Genomic DNA, 13,524 nt, shown 5'->3' on the forward strand with positions numbered 1-13,524 from the left:
GTTCCCAGGTCAGCCAAGAGACATAGTCCCTTCAGCGTGTCCCCGGGGCCTCCTCCCTGTGGACACCTCAACTGCTCCTCTCGACATGGAGGAGCAGGAGCTCTATTCAGAGCTCCTCCCGTGTGACTGGGCTCTTCACTTTATCTCTAAGGGAGCGCCTAGATTTTCAGTACAATAAAAAGCATTCTCTAAATGTACATGGGGGGCTTTAAATGGCCTAATCTATGTTCTAACTTTGTTTAGTCCACAAAATAGGCCTGGAGTTGTGTTTTGTTTCATTCACACACGTTTAACACACAAACCCTGCGTATAGGTTCTTTTTTTATTAGACCTTTTCTCATGCAGAAAACACCACCTTACGATGTCATATGGTAATAACTGAAGTGCACCACTGTGTTTTTAAACTTCATGCACCTTCACTAGAATCATTTGGATCATTTCAGCCCTGGAATTGCCAATCTCTGCGGAACAAAAGGTAAAAGGAAACTACCACTACATGACATCACAAGGTGGAATGGAGCATTTTGAGTTTTGGAGATGCAGAATTACTCAAACATATGAATAAAACAAAACACTACTGGCTTAAAGCTCACAAGAGTCAATGTTGTGTAATATAGGACCTTTAATTTATGACAAAGATAGTCAGGAATTGTTGTAGGAGTACAGTGTCTTTTTAGGACCTTTTGAAACAATGAACCCATTTTGAGCAAAGAGCCTCTAGTGTATCCTTGGGTTAAACCATTAAAATGAATAATACCCCATTACTCTGCTTCCCCAACAGTAAATAAACCATCCCCCAGCTCACTATGAACAGAACAATACAAGGCAACCATAAATCTGCTTCCTTCTCCTTTTTGCCCATCGGTCTAACCATTCTGCGAAAATAGAAGTGGAGATAGTAGTTCGGATGTTCGGGCGTAAATTGCAACTCATCATTGAAAAATCAATGCAATCAATCCAAAAAGAAGATACATGGGTTGAACATTCCTCTCTGTGAAGGACAAAAACAAAGAACTGAAACTGAAATATCGTACATTTAATCAGAGAGAGGTACGTGTTCGTGAGAAATTATGATCTTCTGTTTTTCATGTTTACTTTGGCTCTAAAAAAACATGATTAATCATAAAGTGATGTCATGTACTTCCTGTTGCAACCTTTATTTATTCGAATTGTAATTACGAGGATAAATAAACACAAAAGGCCTAAGTATATAGAAAGTATTTGCCACAACTCAACAAGGAGAGAACCCAAACGCCGATAAAATCCAGGAGAAGTTTTAAGAGTGATTTATTGCATTTGTTACGTACAATTGTGAAATATTTGAGGCAAGTCCGAGAGCAGCAGGTACATTTGGATTTGGCAGGTTTGGAATAGCTGGAGCTGGGGATGGAGCAGGAGAAGGACCAAGCAGGCTGGCCGAGGAGCTGGAGCAGAGAGCAGACCGAGCAGGTAAGTAAAAATGCAAAATACACTTAGAAAAGTTTCAAAAAAGGTCAACGTAAATGTTCACCACGTAGGTTAACTGATGATCTGGCAGAGATGGTGTGGGGAGCTCAAGCTTTTATACCGGTGATGGTGAGCGGATGAGGCACAGGTGTACAGTCCAGCCCACAGGGAGGAAGAGGAGCCATGGTCACGCCCAAACAGTTCCAAATGAGGTAAGGCCAATGAAAAATAAAACAAAATATATAGAAAAAATTGTAGAATACATGCCTTTATACTTATTCATAGCGACACAAGCCACGTTCATATAATGTGGCATGATTAATAGGATAATCCAATGGTTTTCAGTAAGTGAGGCCCATCTACTCTGGGGGGCGCCAAAGAGCCACTAGGGAGGTGTGACACACACGTGAAGAAAATAATAACGTCCACATGACTACACATCTGCAGCAGGATTGATATCAGTAATTGTGCGTGTATGAGCTGTAAAATGATGTCGCTATTCTGACAACGACTCAGAGTATGGAGAGTCACCTTTTTTGGCTTGTATATGTTTCTAAACCAGAACAAAAACCAGGACTAAACCAGGTCTAAACCAGGACCAATACCAGGTCTAAACCAGGACTACAAAAGGACTAAACCCAGACTAAACCAACACTAAAATCAAGTAGAATCAGATCTAAACCAGAACTAAAACCAGGTCTAAAACCAAGAATAAACCAGATCTAAACCAGGTCTGAACCATGACTAAACCAGGACTAAAATTTGGTCTAAACCAGGTCTAAACCAGGACTAAAATCAGGTCTAAACCAGATTTAACCCAGGTCAAAACCAAGTCTAAACCAGAACTAAACCAGGACTAAACCAGGCCTAAGCCAGGACTAAACCAGGACTAAAATCAGGTCTATACCAGGTCTAAACCAAGTCTAAACCAGGACTAAAATCAGGTGTAAACCAGGTCTAAATCGAGTCTAAATCAGGTCTAAACCAGGACTAAAACAAGACTAAACCAGGTCTAAACCAGGACTAAAACAAGACTAAACCAGGTCTAAACCAGGACTAAAACAAGACTAAACCAGGACTAAAATCAGGACTAAACCAGGATTTAACCAGGACTGAACCACAACTAAATCTAACTAACCACAACTAAATTAGCTCAGGGGTTTGAAACCCCCTGGGCTAATCCATCTGAACCACTTCATTTCATTGCACTTGCATGTATATGGACAAATAATGAAAGCAGTTTTTCCAGGAATACAGCGTCACGAAATTTACAAATACATATTTGATAAATATATCATATTTGATCAATAGCCATTTATTGATTGCATTTGCTGTAACAATCAATAATTCCCTGTATAATTCCCCATGGAATCAAGACTAAGAAAGACTAGAAAGAACATTAAAGGACACATATTATGCGTTCTTCTGTTTTGTTTTTGTTTTTCTTCTTCTTTTATAAATGCTTTTGTTTTGTTTATTTAGGCATTGGTGCTCCCTCTGCAGGCAACAATGATAATGTACAATGAGAAAATAAACAAATGAAGCCCTTATGAAGCATGAGTGCTTCTCTAACAGAGCCATGCATTCATTGTAAACATAATTTGATTGCAGAATGAGTGTTGTGATGGTTTATGGATTGGTGTGGTCTAGATTTTTTACCTGTGACACAACAATCCTGGCAATATGTGAACAGAGTATTTCTATGTGCTTAGAGTACTCTGATGAATGGATTAACAGAATCATGAAACGAGAGTGAATAAAGCAAAGCACAACTCCATGTAGGACAACAATATAACAGACCAAAGACAAAACAGACCAAAACATTGAAGGTGTCCATAAAGACTATCAGAGGTGAGTACTCAGTTTTACTTGAAAGTACTTTTCTAGCAGCATACTTTTACTCCCACTTGAATAATATATATATATATTTTTTTTTTTATTGAAGTAACAGTTCACTTGTGTAAACGTTTTGGTTATTTTTCCCATTGTGAGAAAGTTTCACAAGTGACATAAGTTTTCATGTTGACAATATGAAATGATTTCAACATTTGTTTTTCTTGTGCTGCTCCTTTATATGATTTACTTTTTCTCATTTTTCTGTCCTTTGATACCACATTTTGTACATTATTTAATGTTTTGTCCCTCAAATTACATTAACTTCATATTATGAATCAGATGTTATGTCTCATATGTTACTCTTTAAGTTGCCGTATTTTTTCGGACTATAAGTCTCTTCAGATTACGAAGTCATACCAGCCAAAAAATGTGTAATGAAGGAGAAAAAGAACATTATGTTTCATTAGTAGAATGGAAGGCAATTGTGATATGATAGCGCACTGAAATGGGAGTGACTTAGCATGGAGTAAAAAGAGAGAGACTTAAACATGTATGTTATATTATTTTCAGTATATAGTATTTTCAAACCAACTAAAGGTAGCATGGTGATCTAATTATTCGTAAACAGTTAATACCGTGTAGAAGTGTAATACTCTCTCTTTAAAAAATAAAAATGGCAAGGATAAAACAAATTCTAATTCAAGTCACTCCTTGTTGACATGATCTATTGGTTTGCTTATTTATTTGTATATTTTTCCAGTCAACATCTGCCTCCAGACCGTCCGGTTTCTGTCAAAGGAATAAACTGGCTTTGATTAACAAGTGCTCAGCTCCAGCCTCGTCCTCAGAGTCCCACTCGGCATCATCTTAACCCAAATACACCCCACAGAGAGGCTCCAATTAGAGCCGAGCCTGGACCAAAGCCAGGGCTGCATCAAAACTGAAGAAGATCAGAACCAGACTTGAAGGTCCACCCTGTAACTGCCTAGAATGTTCCACAGTATGACATTAAACAGCTGTACCTTACATTTATTCAATTACAGGTGGTTTTATTGCTCAAAAATACCTAGAAAAATAGACATTCTGACTGTGAGCGGGGTCACCTTTTCACAGATCTGACCTCCATGAAAATAGAAAGGTTTAATGACACACTGAGAAACATTCCAGGCAAAGGAATAACATCTTGATTAAAAGAAACATCCACCAAAGTCTCATAATACACCTTTAATTTGGATTTAGCTGCAAGAAAAGCTTTATTTCACAAGCTGTTACTCAACAACTCAAGTAGAAGTAAAAAAAGTATTTGGAAAACTACTACTCAAGTAAGACTGTACCGTATTTTTCAGACTATAAATCACACTTTTTTTCCATGGTTTGGGTGTTTCCTGTGACTTATACTCCGGTGCGACTTATATATGGAAGGTCATTTGTTTAATCCGTTATTGAATTTTAAATGTCATTGAATTTCTCAATTTGAATGTTTTAACTCTGAAAAAACATGTTTGTTTACTTTCTCTGGTACTGCATCTCTCGGCGGTCTAAGTGGGATTTAGCTGCAACAGGACCTTTAAAATAACTTTAAGACTTTCAGAAAAAGATTAGATGGTTTGACTTTTTACATTCATTTAAATAGTCTTTTAGCTCCAAGAATCTGTGTGTGCATGTATCCACAATCACTGTTTGGACTTTTTGGTGACATAGAGGCAAAATCTAGTGCTGGGCGAATGGAGCCTCGTGAAGCATTGACACCTCAGTCGCAATATTGTCTCAAATGGTTGGACGTGTCTGAGGCCTTGGAGAAAAACTGACCTCTAGTGGACAAATTTAACTATTGTCACGCAGGTGTCTCAGCATCGATGAAGTATTGTTAGTGTAAGACAATACTTGTGTGCAGAGCAACACCGAACCTAACAACAACAATAATGATGATTTAAAATATGTAAAGAGCAACATAAATATCATGCTGTAAATAAGAAAATAGGTGTTAACTTGTTAGGTGAAATTAGATCAAAGTGATCCCAAACCATGGATCACTTTTTTCCACTTGTAGACGCCATCGAAAATGAAACAAATGCCAAAAGTCACCAAAATCACCACTAACGTCACACAACACTCCTCACTACCCAACATTTTAAAGAAATATTGGTGCATCTTTTATACTGTAGCAGTTTAGCGCTTGTCAAACCACGGAAGTGCACTGAACACTCTGAAACACTCTGAACCAATCACAGAGCGGAACATTTGCTGAGCCAATGAAACGCTTCGATACACTGAAGCGATTGACACGCAGAGCGAAGCAGTAGAGGGAGGGACCAACACTTCCACACTTTGATCACGTGAGCGGCTGCTGCGAGACGAGCTCCGAGGCAGTACTTCAGAGCAATTTGTTTCAGAAAGAACGAGACGTGCTCCAGAGCTCCGACTCATTTGCCTATGACTAGCAAAATTGCAAACTTGAAACTTCAGACCACGTCAATGAATACCAAGTCAACCGAATGCACCAGCCCAATTAAGGACATCCCCCCTAAATATACAGTTTCAGTATCTACTATGGTCTACTTACATGTGAAATTTACGATCTAGCAGTAAAGTCAAGGATTTTGGACTTAATCCAATCTCCGGAGGATTTATTAGTAGGGCCTTGGAGGAATAAATCGAAACTTTATTGAAAAATCATTACTAGGACATGCTATTAACCTTTACCCACATCCAAGGTCTTCTGAGGGAGGGGCCAGCAGTTTTTGGCAGATTTAGAGATGACATTTTTCAAGTTAAATTCAGTTGTTTTTCAGAAAATGGCAGATGTTTTTTTTATTTTTAAAGATGAATTGTATAACTTTTCTGGTGGACAGTCCGTCACTCGCTTGTTTCTATGGAGATGTCATTGCTCTGCCTGGAATGTTCCACAGTGTGACATTAAACAGCTCTACCTTACATTTATTCAATTACAGGTGATTCTGTAGCTGAAAAATACCTAGAAAAACAGACATTCTGACTGTGAGCGGGGTCGTCTCTCCACAGATCTGACCTGTAACTTGGCTTGGTTTGGTCTTCATGAAGATAGAAAGATGAACCATTCCAGACTAAGCAATAACATCTCCATGAAGACAAGCATTTGAAGGATCCTCCACCAGAAGAGTTACAAAATGCACCTTTAAAGCTACCATCTATACGTTTATCTGATTTTTTTCTTTCTTTCTTTTTTTTTTTACCAGTGAATGGCAGATTCTGCAGGTGTTTCTTGCACCAAATGCTGCCTCACATTATCTCTCTCTCTTCTCTCTCTTGCTCTTTTTTCTCTCTTAGGGCATCTGCCTCTTTCTGTCTTTTATGGAAAGACATGGGGTTTGGTGTGACTGCAGCCATTAGACAACACAGAGATTAAAAACAGACTGAAAAAAAGTCTTAAAATATTTGTATCTATATTTACTTATATTAAAAAAAACACTTTATAATAACTACACCTTACTTAGCCTTAATAAAGCATGAACAAAGACTTAATTAATAATGAACAAAGATTTAATTAACAATGATTCACACTTAGTAAATGCTTAATAAAGCATAATTCGTCTTCACTTTAGAAAAGCTCTCAAAAAGACTTAACTAACAGATAACAGCTGCCTGAATTATCATTGCATTGCATTATTAGTAAATCATTCTGTCATAGTTTACTAATGATTAATAAATGCTCAAATGGTTAGTCCAGGAGTAATTAAGTATGAAATAATTATGAGTAACTATTTACAGGACAGGCAAATTAAGTGCAAGTGCTAATTAAGGTAGTAATTAAGTAGTTACTAAGCCTGAATCATTATTAATTAAGTATTTGTTCATGCTTTATTAAGGCTAAATAAGGTGTAGTTATTATAAAGTGTTACCATATTTGTATTATTTGTTGTTACCATAGACCGTATATATGAGTGGACATACATAACACACTAGCCGCCGTGTGCCAAATAGGAAGTTCTCCAGGAGGTTCTTCCAGCTCCTTCTGACTCTGGCTCCAATGGACTTACATTAGGATCTTGTGGCTCCTCTCTCTGTACCTGCTGCAGCGAGCCTCGTCATTTTGGTCCTAAAATATTCTTATTAACCCGCAACACATGATCCAGATTTTATTTTTTATTTTTTTGTTATTTTGTCCGTCAATAAAATCCTATTCATAACATACAGCCTCACTCCAGATTCACTCCTGTAACCATGAGCATCACGAGCTTCATTTGAGCGGCGCTGAACTCTATGGTTGACGTCACACTCGCTTATTCCACTTCTTTTACACAGTCTATGGTTGTTACACTAGACCAGGGATGGGCAGTTATTTTTTCCTTGGGGCCACATGAGAAACAGAAAATATTGTGGAAGGTCGGGCCAAAATGCTTAACTCAGTTCTACATAATATATGAATTGTATTTCTTTATAAAAAGCAACTTGCAACTTTAGTCCATGCATGAGGTAAAATTATAAAATATGTTTATTTTGTAATTCCAAATGAGCTTAAACGGGCCGGTAAGAGTCAACCAAAGGGTCGTATGTGACTCGGGAGCTGGACAATGCTCAGGTCAGCAGTTGACTGTAGAGAATTTCCAATGATTGACTTTTTGTGTTATTAGCTGAGTGATAGGTGGAAAGATTTTTTTTTTGGAGACAGTTTAATTGAGTAACTTTTTGCCCCTGTATCTGTACTTTTACTCAAATAACAAAAGTGAATCTTTCATCCACCACTAATGACTACTTTCTCAGACCAAAGGATATCATTGCCTTGACCTTGGTGTTCCCCAGGGGTCAATACTGGGACCATTGTTGTTCAGTTTTTACTTTACTCAGTCAGTCCGTCCAACGCTCAGTAGTAATACACACTACCACCACTGCACAGATGGCATTCAGACTTATTTCTCACTGACAGCAGGTATATGACTCAGTGGTTTGTTTAGATTGGAATTTTGATCAGCCCACAAAAACGTGTCATCAGTAACTCTGGATCTCTCTCTAAATACTAGTTTGAAATGTAGAAGTAATAATGATAACTACAGTGGAATGCTAGAATGTTTTGTACAAGTACACACTTTGTAATAAATGAAATAAATTAAAGGTGCAATATTTTTCATTTTGTTAATATTGCTTTCCTGTCCTGTGTTTTGATTTGAGGTGCTGTATGCCGAGAATGATGAGGATGGAGGGTTCTTTGCTTTGGCTGTGCACTAGACATACACACCAATCAATATATGTGTTGATACTGATTAGGGTATATAAAAGTATTGATTTTTATCCAAAAATGTTGATTATAGATTTTTATATTGGGAAAAAAAGGAAGTGTATGTGGAGAGGGATGTTTGGGCCTCTGTTTGGGCTCAGACTGCTGCCTTCGTGACACGGCCCTGTATAAAGCAGAAGAAAATGGATGGATATTTGAATATTAGACACGTGATATCGCTCACAGCTCATCTTTGGTCACAAATCAAACAAAACAAATATCAAAACACGGACGTTGTTTGTATTGTATTTATTGTTTGTCAGGACTAAACACGGGAGTCAGCGTTTCAGATTTATGCAGATAAAACCTGGAACAGTCTGAACATGTGAGACCGACTTCTACTTTGACGCTGTTTAAATTCAACCTCAAAACAGTTCTGTTTAGCGGCGTTTGACTGAAAGGTTTTAACTTTTCATTCCACACTCTTCTCTCTTATTTAATGTTTCTTTTTTTAATGATTATTTATGTTTTGATTTGTTTGTATTGTGATTTTAATGTATTTCTTATTACCTGGTCCTTGAAGGGTTGACCAGGATTTGTATTCACCCTGTGTGTGTGTCCATCCGCGATAATTCTGACATTTATGGACCGATTGTCACCAAATTTGGAACATGGATCAAGCCCCCGTGTCCAATGCCGCAAAAAAATTGTTGGTGACGGTCCGAGGTCATTTGAGGTCACACAGGTCAATTGAAAGGTCACACCATTATAAAGGATCAGCAATTTCTGAACCATCTGCGGCCTAAAATATTCACTTAATCATCACACAAGTTGGCACACATATAACCGGGGTACACTGGATGTTACAGGTTGAAACCGGACAAGGTCACTTGAAGGTCAAGGTAACCAAGGTCAAATATGCATTTTTGGACATAACTCTGCGAAGGATGGAGCTAGAGCAAAGGGAGTGCTCTCAAAATCTCAGAAAAAATATCATCTATTTATAATTCGATGCATTTGTATAGTCAAATATTAATAGTTTTCCAGATAATCACTAATTATAACAGTCCCTTTCTCTTTCTGTGTATGCCGTTAAAATTCTAATTGTAAAGGAACGAAAATAATTTCCATTTCTTCTTTTCTGGTGATACACAACACACTGATCTACAGTCACACAACTAACAGATACACAACTCATGAAAAAAGACATTTTCCTTACACACTAGTAAACACAGACATTCTCATGTGTGACCAATATCACACACATGTTCATGGGCCTGTACAGATACACACATTACATTGTGGATATAATGATCATGTAATATGGGCTGGACTCCTCATAATCTGCTTCTGTGGTGATGAACTCCCTCCACCGATGCCTCATGGGGACCAGGCTGCTGTCTCTGCACTTGTTCTGTAAAGCACTTTGAATTACTTTGTGTATGAATTGTGCTGTACAAATAAAATTGCCTTGACTATTAAATATAAACAATCAGAGTGGAGATGTGCTGTCTGACCCCTGCTGGTGTTTTGTATACACACAATTTGTGACAGAAAATATACTTTTTCCTCTTTGCCCACTTTGTCTCTAAATTCTCCTAAACCGCGCTTTTCTGTAGTGGAATTTCTGGTTAAACATGGATCATGTCAATGGAGAATTTTGCATCTTAAATATGACATGAAGTCGATTCAATTGCGTAAAATGTTGAATTTTCATGTGCACCAGCAAGTCACACTGCACTGATTCTCTGCGGGCTTTACAACATCTTTATAGTCCGTGTTGAACTTTTTGCTGTTATGGTAAATGGTCACATTTTTCTACAGTGCTTTTCCACCTTCAAGACACTCAAATCTCTTTACAACAAGGAACTACTCGCCCATTCACACACCAGTGTACGCAGACACTCGGGGTAAGGTGGGTTAAGTGTCTTGCCCAAGGACACAACGACAGCATTCATCTGTGGGAGCTGGAATCACACCAGCCAACTTGTGGGTCAGTGGATCTGACCACTCAACCAATGATATTTATGTTGAGAACGGGATTCGAACCGTCAACCTTCAGATCAGTGGACAAACGCTCAACCAACTGACCTTAGGATCGGCCCCATACCAAATAATACAACCCGAATGGAGACGAAGCCGCCCACGGTAAAGGGAATAAACTTCAATTCCGTTTTTAATAATGATAGTCTAGTGATGCTTTATGGACTTAAAAACTGTGTAGAAGAAGTCAGGAGTTTTGTCTATGACGTAACTAAACAGCCAATATGTGAATGGAGCATTTTTGAGTGGCAAGGCAATAATAATAATGATACATTTTATTTAATAGTGCATTTTAGGACTCTCAAAGTCACCTTACAAAAAAGCAATAAAATCACAAAGATACAAGGCAAGTTTATTTGTAGAGCACAATTCGTACACAAAGTAATTCAAAATGCTTTAGAGATTAAAACCACAATACAAACAAATCAGAACATAAATAATTGTGGTTACTCAGAGAAAACCACTTTGAATTTAGTGGATTAATAAAAACAAGTGTGAATGAGAGAAAATACATCTCCAGATATGTTATTGACGACGGGACGACATTATAAAACAGTCAAAACATTAATGTCGATTTCAAATGTCAAATTAAAACATCAGAGTCAATTTCGCATAATGTTCTTTAATCCCAGGCACTTACACAGCTCCGGCATCACAGCATCTCTAACCGGGGCCAGTGTGGGAATGACGGCGACGTTGACTTTGATGGCTCACTGACTCGCAGACGTGCCACCAGCTTAATCCAATTAGCACTCCGAAACAATGAGATTACCCGCCCCGTGCCGAACGTGCCCGGCGCTCTCTCGCTCGGTCTGCACGTGATGCCTGCTCACATTCACTCCGCTCCTCCAACTCCAGCCCCCAGACATCCTCCTGCTGGCAGCGGGCCACGCTACAATCACAACACCGTGGATGCAGCGACAGTAGTATCTGACACACAGGCAGGCGCTCAAGAGGCACAATCATCCATCTGAATCTTGGTTTTGATTTTCTTGTATACACTGGTCCCTCGGTTACATTCTGAAAATAACCCGCAATAGGCGAAATCTGCGAAGTATTAGCTTTATTTTTTACAATTATTATATCTGTTTTAAGGCTGTAAAACTCTAGCCAGTCTGGTGCCACCTAGTGCCTCTGCTCAATTTCATTTCTCTCCAGCAACTAGGTCAGGAATCAAAATACAATAAATGATTAGCAAAAACCCCGGAAGTGCAAGTTCGGGCACCAGCCAATCAAAGAAGAGCCAAATATTCAGTGTTGTCAACGATTTCCAAGATCAAGGATTTAAAGCCGGAATAAAGAGAATGTTTGGTGAAATTTATCAAGAGGAAAGATGTTATTGTCCTTCTTCCTACAGGATTTGGGAAAAGCTTAATATACCAGTTAACAGTGTTGGGGAGTAACGGATTACATGTACCGCCGTTACGTAATCAGAGTACAAATTATGAGTAACTGTATTCCGTTACAGTTACTGTTTCAATGAGTGGTAATTGGATTACAGTTACTTTGCTGAAATAAGTGGATTACAAGGCGGTATTTTCCTGTTTTCACATTTTGTGCTACATCCCATTTATTTATTTTTTATTTTGGTAATTCCACTCATTGTTGGAAACCCAAACAGAACGCGCGCAATAAGAGCGATGTAAACGTCATGTTAAAGATGGCGGTGTCAGTCACACAGTGGAAGCAGCACTGCATTGGTAAAAACGCATTTGTGTCTTGGAAATTCTTCTCCCGATGTGAGATATATATATAAAAAATATATATATATATATAAAATCGCCTACAACTTAAATGTGAAACAGGAGCTACTGGCACTGGTGAACACAGCCTGCATAGACTCTCAGAATATCTGCACTACTGTCCTATAGTGACCTGCCACATGAGTGGACGTGCACACAAACACACACAAACACAAACACACACCTTCATCATCGTCATCAACCTGAGAACCCGCGGACCACGTCTCCTTCCGTAGTTACAAGCGCGGACACCGCCGTCTCGTGCGCCGCGTGTGGAACGTGTTTTCTCGCGTAAACCGAGCTTCCTCCTGTGCGCCTCTAAACCAGAACTAACACCAGGACTAAAACCAGGACTAATCCAGGACAAAACCAGGACTAAACCAGGACTAAAGCAGGACTGAACCAGGTTTAAACTAGGACAAAACCACGACTAAACCAGAACTAAAGACCTGGGGCCTCATTTATAAAGCTTGCTTACGCAAAAATCCGTGCGTGCGCGCTTCCTACGCCAACCGCGGTATTTATAAAACTCGCCTAAGGCGTGGCTCTTTGCTTAACTCTACGCCAACTCGGGACCTCCTGTAAGTTCTACGCAAAGTCTGGAGACACAGGGAAAAAGCGACACTCGTGGAGAGAAGCAGAAGTGAACAGAGTTTGAGGAAGTGTTTGATCAGAAAATCCACGTATATAGAAGAATTACCTTCTAATTTGCGCATCTAAGTGTTTGGTTCTCCAAAATACGGAGAAGGGCTGTTTATTCCACTCATTATTCTCCACAATATTATACATTTGACACTCGTGCACGAGCGCGGCCACGTTCCCGGACTCGGTGTAGCGCAGAGTCCCACAGTCCACACCACGACCATAGACTTCTATAGAACACAGACTGTGACCAACACAGAGGACGAAATAATGACCCGACCTGAGAGAAAAACTCTTCCCTTGGACGCAGCAGGAGCCAGGCTTTGATTTAATGAACGCAACTTTAACACTTTTACTTTAGTCTTTACGCACCGAGCGGCAGAGTGACCCGAGTCTGCGGACAACACGAAGCCTACTGCCCGAACCTGACCCCAACCAAAATCTTCCCTACATTTTTGTGTAATGGGGAACTCTTGTACATAAGAGCTGCTCTCTGACTGTATGAAGAACAGAATAATGCCCGTCCCGACCCAGACCCACACTCACAGGTTCAGCAGTTTGGATGTTTCGTGTGGACTTTAATTGGCAGAACAACATCTGTATCTGATGTGTTTCGTTGCTAAA

The sequence above is a fragment of the Boleophthalmus pectinirostris genome, unplaced genomic scaffold, assembly GCF_026225935.1.
Source record: "Boleophthalmus pectinirostris isolate CB_2022bp ecotype Guang Dong unplaced genomic scaffold, ASM2622593v1 HiC_scaffold_4, whole genome shotgun sequence".
In the NCBI taxonomy this organism is placed as follows: Eukaryota; Metazoa; Chordata; class Actinopteri; order Gobiiformes; family Gobiidae; genus Boleophthalmus; species Boleophthalmus pectinirostris.